The sequence below is a fragment of the Meleagris gallopavo genome, chromosome 2, assembly GCF_000146605.3.
Source record: "Meleagris gallopavo isolate NT-WF06-2002-E0010 breed Aviagen turkey brand Nicholas breeding stock chromosome 2, Turkey_5.1, whole genome shotgun sequence".
In the NCBI taxonomy this organism is placed as follows: Eukaryota; Metazoa; Chordata; class Aves; order Galliformes; family Phasianidae; genus Meleagris; species Meleagris gallopavo.
Window position 1 is genome coordinate 76,687,876 of NC_015012.2, and position 11,711 is coordinate 76,699,586.

The following is an 11,711-nucleotide window of genomic DNA, read 5'->3' on the forward strand; positions in this document are numbered from 1 at the left end:
TTTCATTGTTTTTTCCATGCAGCTCATATGCCTCTATGTTCTTTATTCAAAAATAATTAAGGATTTATTAGCTATGTTTTTGGGGTTTTTTTTTTTTGTGCACTGGGGCAAATTCCTAGTTCATTATTATTGATGGAAAAATAATGAAGTTAAAATATGGCCTATATGCTGTTAGATTATCTTAACTGCTAATTTATTTTTATTAATAGTTTATTTGTTCTATTAAAAGTTTACACAGATATACGCACCTTATAATAATCTTAGCATAATTACTAGCAAAGCGGATGGGACTCTAAACTGAGCTGACTTCAGGGTTTCCCAGTTTAGCATAATCATCTCTCTCTTGTCAGACAAACACAGCAGGAAGAATAATATTTTTAGAAAGTACAGCGTGTGCTCATCACTCTACAAACTGGTTCAAAGGCCACCTATAGGTGTAAAGGAAAAGATTCACGAGTTACATCTATGCGACATACTGCACCTGAACCCCATAAGAAATTCTAGACCTGCCATACGCTACTGAGGAGTTTGGGGTGCAAAGGGAATGGGGGCATTGAGAGCCACTGCAAAGCTGATGAGCTGCTGAGGTTAAGAGGTCTGCAACTGATAACGACTTTAGGACACAAGTATACCTACCATGCTAGCACTAGTATGATAAGATTATATGAATTATCAGAAAGTAATAATACAGAAATGTGAGATTTTCAGTTCTAGAGTGGAACCGAGAGAGCAGGTAGAGGATATATATGAAAAACATTGTGAATCAACTATATAAAACATTATATAGTTTCTTAAGAATACATTATAGTAGGTTCCATGAAAAAAAGCATGGCATGAGGAAGCAAATTAGAAAATGAAGCCATGGTTGAGAAAACACATTCACTTTCTTTCTTTTAAACTTCAAAATTAAATTCTAGCATAAAATATTTGATGATTAACAGATCAGGAAACCATTTACTTTCAATACAAAGCCATAAATGGACGTGAAAACTATTCTGGGTAACTGTTTTCTGTATTCAGATACAATAAAATTGTGTGACTTTATAAACTTTAAACATGTCTTATTGCATATAACCCTCAGTAAAGAACATGCACTTCGGTGCATACAAAAATATTGGTTGAGAGACAAAGAGGTTTGATACACCACTCATGCACCATTCATTAATTTTCTCTGACAATTTACGTCCATAGTTATTGGGTTATCCAAATATAAAATTGTACATACCCTGAGAGCTTGGAAGGTTCACACCCTTTTTAAATCCAGGCAACCTTTCTTCCCTGCCTAATTCCCATTAGGCCTCTATACAGTGCTTGCCAGAAGGCCGAAGTTCGGCAGGTGTGGTCTTTCTGTAAATTTTCCCCAGCTGATGTTTAAATGGGAACCTCTTGCACACATGAAAATATAATTTTCACACAAATATTTGCAGGATTGTGACCTCGATTTGAAAACTGCGAGGTGAAGGCTATATCCTGACTCCAGATCACAGTATTGCATGTCACAAACCAATAAAAATAACAAGTACTTGCAAATGTTATGCAAAGACCCTGTGTTGCTGAAATATATACCCTCATTGCAAATTTGTGTTGTCAGTTTCATTATGATTTATAATTATAGTGGTATTCTTATGACATGATTAAATTTCTGACAGCTTATGTTTTTGACCCAACCACAAAATGTTCTTCTGGCTATTACTCAGCGTAGGAAAAAACTGTGGTGACAGCAATTGCTTCATGCCAATTTAATTCTTTGTAAGAGAAATTATTTAAGGACTTAAAATCAACATCTCACAATGTGGGGAAGTTACTATGGAAACTCTTGCACTGAAAGTAGTCTTTTCTTTTTTTTTTTCATTCTTTTGACGAAGGGAAAAGAAAGATATTTAGGTATCTAATTTATGGGACAAGATCTTTTCGTCATGGAGAAACACTGTTTCATGTGATAAAGAATACTGGCTTTTTTCTTTAATGAAGGTTAATGTTACAACTTGTACCCCTTTTTGAATTTCACAAGTCCAGATCTTCCACTTGGAGTCTGCATTAGCAAAGATAAATACATACTAATTGTTATACATCTATATTAATACCTTTTAGCAACTCAGATATCCCATGATTTCTGGCCACATTAACTGAAATTGCTTTGGGCCCTCTATGCATTGCAAGAACTTTGTCCTTTATGTAGATATAATCTCAAAACTAATCGTGTCCCATTTTTATATTTGAGAGTTTCTATTTTTTACTAAGTTTTAAATAAACAAAAACCATGTTATGAGCTCCTTCTGCTTAAGCAGAACAAAGTAGGTTTCCTCTACATGCTGGCTTTAAATGACTTGTTGATTCATAAGTGTTCTGAGCAGCTGATTGTGGCAGAGGTAAGTTGCTTCTATGCCCCAAAGTGTAACGGTCTGCAATTTGTATCCATCTCCTGCAATCCAGATTAGTGTTGGTCAATCAACCATCAGAGAATTCGCAGCAACTGATTTTTGGTTTGACCACAGACCATAGGTATAGGAAATATGATAGTTGTTCTGGCTTTCAATGAGTGGGTAGTTCATGGTTTGTAGGTAATACTGATAATGTTTGTAGCCATAGTTCAGGTACCACAAATAATGTGTGGCGCTTTTTGCCACAAAGACAAGCTCATGAGAACTTTTCCAAGAACTGCATAAAAGATGAATGATATGCAGGATGATGAGAAAGTCTCATCTTTTCTAATTCATGAAGATATGTCCTTATCTCAGAGTTTGGTGAAAAAAGGCTGACTGCGCATGCACAGCTACAGGAGGGAGGTGGGGTGAGAGACGCAGTTCCAAAAGGCTTCATATTATCTACTGAGGTAACAAAATGGTAGATTAAATATTTAATCCCAGTGTTATTCACATACACTGAACTGCTCTAATTTACTTAAGACTTCTTAGGAAAGTGGCCACAGAGCCAACACAGAGCTCATTCTCTGAAAATTGGCACTGACTGTTACAAACAGTAAGAAAAGTGGATAGAGTTTCAGAAATTATTTGTACAAATAAATGGAAATTTAAAGACAAGATATCAATGTGACATAAAGTTAGACGCAGTACATTTGCCTCCTGGACACAATCTGCATTAGCAGTCATGTCAACTCCAAAGGTTTTCAGTATAGCTAAAAAGTAAAAATTATTTATCTTTTCTCATACTGCAAAAGTAGGGGTCATCCAAAATATTATCCAGCAAGAGCTGAAAACATAAAACATTCTCAAACAAAACGTTTTCAAACGCTATGTTTGATTGTGTAAGCCAAAGCAGAGGGATTCAGAAAAGAATCAGACAAAATCCATGGCTATTAGCTGTAGTAGTCTGATGGTAAACTCTGTTTTGGGAAGTCCCTAGTCCTTGCAATTTATTGCCTTGAACTGAGAGGGAATGCCAAGGAATGCTGCATTTCTAAAAACCTTTCTTAAATTAAGTACAAGAGTTTTCAGATTTTCATACCTGTTGTCACGGTTTTGTGCACAGATTGAGCTAGTTAACTCCGTGACACCTGTACGTTAAAAAACTGTACGGTACTATTACCCGTAAATAATGGGCCTTGGATCAGTGTGATTAATATTGCCCAAACGATCACGGCACACTGAGCCCTACATCTATGCAAAGCAAATCACAGGTGTTTTTGTGTGCTGTAGAGTCAGGATTCTGTGATTGTAGACCTGACACTATGGCCCCAGCTAAGCTGAGCCCAGGGAGCGCAGCACAAATAGATGCTTTCTGTGCTCACATTCTGGTAACAGCAGAGTGATAGAGGATAATATCAGTGTTTAATGTTGGCATGTAACAGTGTGAAAACTTCAAGGGTCATTTAAAAGGGTCATCTGTGTTCCAAGAGTGCTCCTGCTGTTTTCTTTCACCTAGCAGTGATTTCCTTCTCAAGCCTGTTGCATGGGCTGTATAGAGGTGGAATTCACTGAAAATAAGTACTGTTCTGGTTTTAATGGGTGTTTAGAAACACTAAGTAATTATGTATAGGAGATGCATAGTGTGAACGTTCCCTGAAGAGTTATGAGGACACTATAACTAGTAATGGTAGGATAGGTTAACAGGTAGTGGTATGTAGCTTTTAGACACGCTATTTTCTACTGCTTTGATTAAACCATTTTAGGGCTATTTGCTTGTTTGTTTCTTTATTTGTTTATTTTTACATAAACAGTAACAAAAAGTCTCTTCTCGCTTCTTACAGATATAAATCAACAGAAAAGCTTGCAGACTTAGCAAGAAGATCTGATTATTTTCCATGTAAGATATCTGATGCTACATAGTGGTGCAGTTATCAGTCGTCTCTGTGTTCTTTACACAGAATTTCCCATTGAGTTGTATTTCTCCCTGGAGCTAACTTATAGTACAAATTTACTAAATTTTTTTTCAGTAATGTTTCCTGAAATAAATAAACTGTGCCCTTCAAATGTTCCCTGTGGTTAATTATGTTAACTGGGACAGCTATTCTTCAGACATTTTATAAAACACTGAAACTCTCATCTGAACTAGGCCACTAGCTAATTGCTATGCACAGGCAACAACACCACATTATTTCTGAAACCTTGTCATCATTGTCCTGTTTCTGAACATCCATGGTAATGGTGAAATCGCTTCTTCAGGACTACTTTAAATCCCCCGCTTAGACAAATTATCTATTAGTTCCTGTACTTGTAATGACAGAAAATAATGCTATATGTTTTTACAAGTTAGGTTTCAGCAGAAATAGTCTTAATATTTTAAAAGAACATAATGCTATTTGAAAAATACAATCAATAAATGGCTGAGGTAGTTCTTCAAAATATTGTCTTAGAAATATTGCATCCTTTTGGATTTTTGATGTGGTGAGTTACTGTTTTATGTGGAGGAATACAGATTGATTTATTTATGTTAGAAATCTTTTGGCTGTATTAAGGATTTAAGATATGTATAACCATTCCATACGAGCCATTGTATACAGACTTCTAAGGGCCCAAATATACAGAATAGCTCCTTAAGGACAAAATGAACAGATTTGGCAGTGAATAAATTCATAAACTACTGACTACTATTTCCTAAGTAACCATGAGGTTGAGAATTACATCAAAAATGGTTTGAGAGAAATGCTCCTGTGTCCTCTGGTGAAGACAGAGTTTAAAATAATGAATACTACCTTTGAGCCCTTACTCAGTTGTTCTCTTCTAGGTGCTACACTTGTTAAGATGAAAGAGTGGTCAGGCACTGGAATGGGCTGCCCAGCAAGGTGGTGGAGTCACCGACCCGGGAGGTGTTCGGGGAACGTTTGGATTTTGTGTTGAGGGACATGGTTTAGTGAGTACTATTGGTGATAGGTGGATGGTTGGACTGGATGATCTTGAAGATTTTTTCCACCATTGGTGATTCTGTGAAGATTGTAGTTAATGCTATTTTCTCTTATGTTTTGTACTCATGCTGAAGTTGTCAAAGCCTTATGTAACTATTAACAAACCAGGAATCATTGAAAGGGATGCTCACAGAATGTTAGGATTGTTTGAGTTGGAAGGGACTTTTAGAGGTCATCTAGTCCAATACCCCGTGGTTTCCTTATATCTTGTCTATGGACTCTTGTTTAAGAATGCCACTCTACTGGAAGGTAGTTTATTATCTCAAAAACTTTTGCCTCTTTCTTCTTCTCTGCTGATTTAGGTGATTTTACCTTTCAATTTGTTTTGTCAGAATTATTTGTATATAAAAAAATCTAAGTGCAGCTGGAATCTCATGCACTAAACCTCCAGTGCTTTGGCAAGTGAACTGCATGTAATAGACCCCACACAGCTTCCCATGCGTAAGGAAGGGTTGCTGATGAACTAAGGATTACGTTTGAGCCTGTGCCAATGTTTTTGTGAGAAGATTTGTTTTTAACATTGCTAATGATTTGGAAAGCAAAATGGACTTTGTGGGACAATCTCCAAAATACTTACAGTAATTAGAACATGTGGATAAGAAGTCTTTAACAGGCCCACAAAACCATCTGTCCTTGCACAGGAGAGGAAGTAGTTAAGACATTTCTGAGCATGCTTTGTCAGTTGCTAAACCATTAAAATTACTGTGCCAGACACAACGATGGTGAAAATGGAACCGAATGGAAACAAACATCAGAAACGCACTCACTAAAACTATTCCAAAGTAATCCTAAAGGTGTCAAAGTTATTTAGAATTATGCCTGTAACTGACAGAGCTGAAATAATTCATCACATTTTTATAAACAATGGCTAGAGACTCACAAAGTTACTACTCTTATTGCTGGAACATACATCTAAGACAGCAGTTTAAGTAAAAATGCTGTTTGGGGCTTTTTTCTAAATCCTATTATTCCTAGCAATACAGTGAACTCCCAGTATTAAGATACAAATCATACAATAATGTCATAGCAATTTTATTTTGGCATTGAATAATTCTCAGTTCCAAATTCATTGTTAACACAGCAAAAACAAAGCCAAGAAAAATTTGTTCTGAGATACTTAACATAACAGTCAAAAATTTTAGTTCTAGTAATCCGAAATATTCTTCCATAATATCTTTAAAATATTTGAGATGGAAACGCGTGCATACTTTGTAAAACTATGTAAAGTGCACAATGAAGGCTTTATCGTTAGTGATGAAAAGATATTACTAACAAGATTTCATGTCTTTCAGATAAGTAGGCTTGGTATTCTAGAAATAACTGACATTCCTCATCACCAGCCAATTCAGGAAATTAATTCAAAAAGGATATTTCAAAGAAGATTTTCTTCAAACTTTTTTGAATAGTTTGAAGAGAAGGTACGTGATTTTCCACTGTTTTATGTAGGTCATTTAAGTTACTCCAGAGTGTCTATATAATCAAAATAGAACCATTTTGTATCAACTTTGAAAATATATTCTCATTGCATCTGTACATGTGTGAAGGATGTGGCCCACAAGTCAAAACAATAAAAAGTCATTCACTTCTCATTCTACCATAAGCAAACTGCAGCAGAAATGAATGGTTCTATAGGCATGCAATTGCCCCTGTGTGTCGTCCTCCCTCCTCTGCAGTCAGCTGACGGAAGTAACTATTTGTGTGCACTAAGTTGAAATTCTCTCATGGTGCTTCAACACATCTGCCAACATGTGCTGGACAAGTGTGGCTCTTTTTTCTGCAATGCCTGCACTATGCAATATCAACTAGTAAAAAGTACAACAGGCTTGTTTATGGTATATTAAATATTTTTAGCTATATATATATTACACTGGAACAATATTAATTTTCATGAATCTAGCATCAGCTTCCAAAATTGCAGATATTTATCACCAATTGTTGAAATTAAGTAGTTTAACTACATTTAAAGCAAGTAAAGACTGGAGTGTTACAAAAACTGTTTTTCTGAATATAGAGCCCATTGGCCAAGCAGATATATGTCAAAGTAGAAAAAGAGCCAGAAATAAAAGAGCGAAATCACTGAAACTTGAGATCATGAGGAGCAAAGGCCTTTAGCTGCCATGATGAAATTCTTGTAGATATGGCAGTGTGTTCAGAGAATTTGTCTTTCTCAGTATTATGCAATTCATAAAATCACAGGAAAGTCCAGGTTGGAAGGGACAGCTGAAGGTCCTCCAGTTCAAAACAAGCCTAAACTTGAAGTGAGGCTTTGTCACTCTGGGTTTTGTCCCAAGTGTTGAAAATCTTCAGGGATGGAAATTCCTTGACCTCTATGTAGCCTGCTTTAGCACTCACCATTCTTCTGGTGGAAAATGTTGTCCTTAGGGCCAATTGGAGGTTTTCCAGGTGGAACTTGCTTCTCCTTCCTGTTGTCATTGCATGTCCTATCTCTGAGAATATCCTGGCTCTTCTTTCTGGAAAACTGTCACAGTGTCAGAGCACAGTGAGGGATAGTGTTCCCCTTGGAATCTGGGGGGCTCCCCGTGTGAGCTGACGTGAGAGAGTCTGACCAGTGAAGTCCCACCCTACTAACCACAGTGAAAAAGCATGACAGTCTGGGGACAACTTGGGACAGTCCCTTGGCCAGGTCTGCTGCAGTGATGATGTGAGGTCAAGCTGGGAACAAGAATAAGGGTCAGACACAGTGTGGGGAGCCAGGGTCAGGTAAAGCTCATGATTACTGAGTGATGTAGTGACGAGGTCAGGCTGAGGGCATACTGGGATCATCATGCTGGTTAGTTTCACCTTGCCACGTGTTAGATCAACAGGGTCCATGGCCAGGCACAGATATAGCTGTGCCAGAGCTGGGCACAGACAGGAACTGATGGTGCTAGGGAACTTGATGTAGTGTCTGAGGCTGTGGGCTGGGAGGGAAGAGCCCTGAGGAAATGGGGAGGGACACCAAGTCCCTCAAGGTGCTGGCACTTCAGACATATCAAAACTGCCATTAGATTCCTCACTCAGCTTGAAGGGTGCATTACTTACTTTAAGGGAAATAAAGTAAAATTTAAAAAACAACAGCAAGAATCCAAATTTGTCTTACAACACTTTTGTATTACCAAAAATTATTCCATTTAAAATTAAACAATAATATTGCACTGCTTATGCTATTTAGTTTTTTCTTCTCCTTCAGCTTAGCTAATTAAAAATACACTTCCCAATGACTAAAAAGTGAATTTCCCTTTCAAACTACCGAGTACAATTCTGGCTTGCTACTGCTTGTTGTAAAATGTTTACATAATAGAAATGTTACAAATGTTTCAGTTCTATTTTTAAATCGTTGAACAATTCCCATTTTAAAGCTAACCTTGTGTTTCTGCCAAATTTGACATGATATTGCCAACTCATTCAGACTGCACCCCTGCAGGAAAGGACACCGGGTTACATCAGGCCACAAACTGAACATGAGTTGATGGTGTTGCACTATTGCAAAAAAAGCAAACATTTTACTGAGAAGAATAAACAGAATCACCACTGGTAAAACAAGTGAAGTAAACCTCTATGGTTGGTTTAGGTGAGGTTTCGGCTGACATAATATGGCCTATAATGAGCCTGCAACAGCATTTCAGGAGCATGATTAGGATGGTAAGACAGAAAACATGACCTGTGAGGAACATGGGAGGCTTGAAGGTCTGGGTAAGAGACATGATGGAATTCAGGGAAAAATCTTCTAAAATATCTCCTTCCTTTAAAGGGGAAGAAACTTTTCTACATCAGTTAGTAACAGACCAACTAAAGATCTTGATTTTCTGACATGAAATACAAGTCCTAAAAAAAAAAAGTGTGTGTGTGTGGGGGGAATTTAATGCAATATGATGAGATGCTTTCATCAGGATGTAGGATTTCCCATTCTCTTCTTCTAAGCTGGTAGCACTGGTAGCACAGAGCAATACCACAGGAGACCCCAGAGTCTGCTGTAGTTCAAGGAATGGTTTGACAAGTTCCAAATACTCTGATCGGTTGCAGCCCAACACAAGATCTCATTAATAACCCTTCAGCAACTGGGAAATCTTTCCTTTCCCGTATGTTCTCCTCACCTTTTGATTGCTAAGGCAGGTTGTAAGATCTCATTTTTTGTAGCTATCTAACAGCAGGTTGAGACATGAAGGCAAAAGAGATGACATCCAATGCTCCTTCTAGTCACTTTTTCTAGGACTATTTCTTGTAGAGAACTTTCCATATATCCATAATACAACTGGGGAGATTCGCAGACAAAGACACATTAAAAAATTGAATGGAGAGAAACAGGTGGAGAGAGTGGGGAGTCTTCAAGAACATCTACTCCAGAAAAATCTTCAGCAGGAATTTTAACACTGTGCTGTATGAACCATTTGGGAAAAAGAATGATGTGCCTGCTAGAAGAACAGCAAAACCACTGTCAGAAATACCTTCATAATGTATAAACCTTACTGATTTATTTGAATGAGGGTTAAGTCTTTAAAAATACCATTATTGTATGCTCAGCCATAAGAAAAATAAATATAAATAATAAAATCTGCCAGTTAAAAAGATTTTATTAGCTTTATTGTACAGTGCATTTTTCTGTAATAATCACCTCCCGCTGCAGATGTAATTGTTGAGTATTATTCCTCTGTGGTTCAAATATTGGATACAGTCAGCATTAAAAGTTAGGGACGCAATGTCATAAGAGATGGGTATGATTTTGTTTTATTAGTGGTTGAACATGATGAACAGAAACAATACCAGAGAGAATAACAGATAACAGAAATAATTGTACCAGAGGAGGTTTGGGTTAGACATAAGGAAGAACTTCTTCAATAAGAGAGTGGTCAGACACTGGAATGGCTGCCCAGGGAGGTGGTGGAGTCGCTGTCCTGGCAGTGTTCAAGAGGCGTCTGGATGAGGAGCTGTGAGATATGGTTTAGTGCTTGTGGTAGCAGTGGTAGTGGGAGGACGGTTGGACTAGATGATCTTGCAGGTCGTTTCCAACTTTGTGATTCTATGATTCTATAATGATTTGGGGAAGACAGGAGGAAATTCATACAGCAAACATTGAAGTAAATTGTTTCTGAAGTCTGATTACATAAGGGATAATATGGCCACATTGACTTTCACCTGAATTAGCTGTTAATTTGCATACCTTTAATAGCAGGAACAAGGTGAGTCAGGACAAGTTCTTAGCAGGGGTCAGATGTCACAGCTGTTACAGTGATTCCTGGTGTAAACTAGAGAGCTTTTTTCATTTTATTTTTAAATAGACCGTGTTGCAACACTGTGATAACAATTACATTAGTGCACCTTGCTCTCTCTGGGACAAAAGTATCACCTTTATTACCATTCTATCTGAATGGTTTCAACCTACCTGTGAAGAACTGGGGGGAAGAGGGGGAGGGGGAAGTTTCCATTTTGCTTTTTATTTTTATCATGACCAAAGGAGGCCTGCAGTGTGAGCCTGATGTCCCTGATATGCCTATTTAAGGTAAAATTCAGAACTTGGGCAGGAATTGAGCTATCCAGACAAGCATCAGGAAGGCTAGATTGTTAGTCACAGAGGCTTCAAGTCTGAAATTTGTTCAAAGCCTGTTATTAATACCACTCTTCACAATGCTTCCTGAGGGGGTGGAGGCTGGGAGAAATTTATTTACTGAGCTTGCTGCTGACTAGCTAATCAAGTTTCAAGAAGCATAACCTGGAACCCTTCCAAATTCCCTTTGTTAATTAACCCCAAGTGAACTTTTAGGAGCTACTTAACAGGAAATTTGGAAAAGGACAGGTTTTGGGAGAGCCTCTTTAATAGGAGATGAGGTAGCAGGATGGATATAAGGCCTACAGAATGAATGCAAGGAGGTAAGTTTAAAATAGTTTCAACATTCTCATCTTTGTTGCTGCTTGACATTGCGACATCAGGGTAACAGCAAAAACCTCAATCCCTGAGTAGTTTTCTAGTCATTAACTTAAAGCTGTGTACTTCCTCTAGCACGGCCGCAGGATCCATATAAAAGTTATTTCTCTTTACATCAATGAATCAGGAAGAACACAGCCACAGACCTATAGCACACAAACAATTTTAGGACATGCGGCAAAAAAATCCAACAGACAGTGGCACAAACTGGCCGAACATCTGCCTTGCACTGCTCTCCTCTGCTCTCCATCCCTACCAGTCGTAGCCCTGCTGCTCCTCCCCTCCCTGAAGCTGATAGCAGCTCACGCTGAGCACCGCACCGAGCTGTGCAGCCGATCCCCTCCAGAGAAGGGTAGATTTCACCGGTGTTTAATAATAACATAATGAAAGCGAAACTCGGTTCCTGTTAGGGCAGGCAGCCCCGGCTCC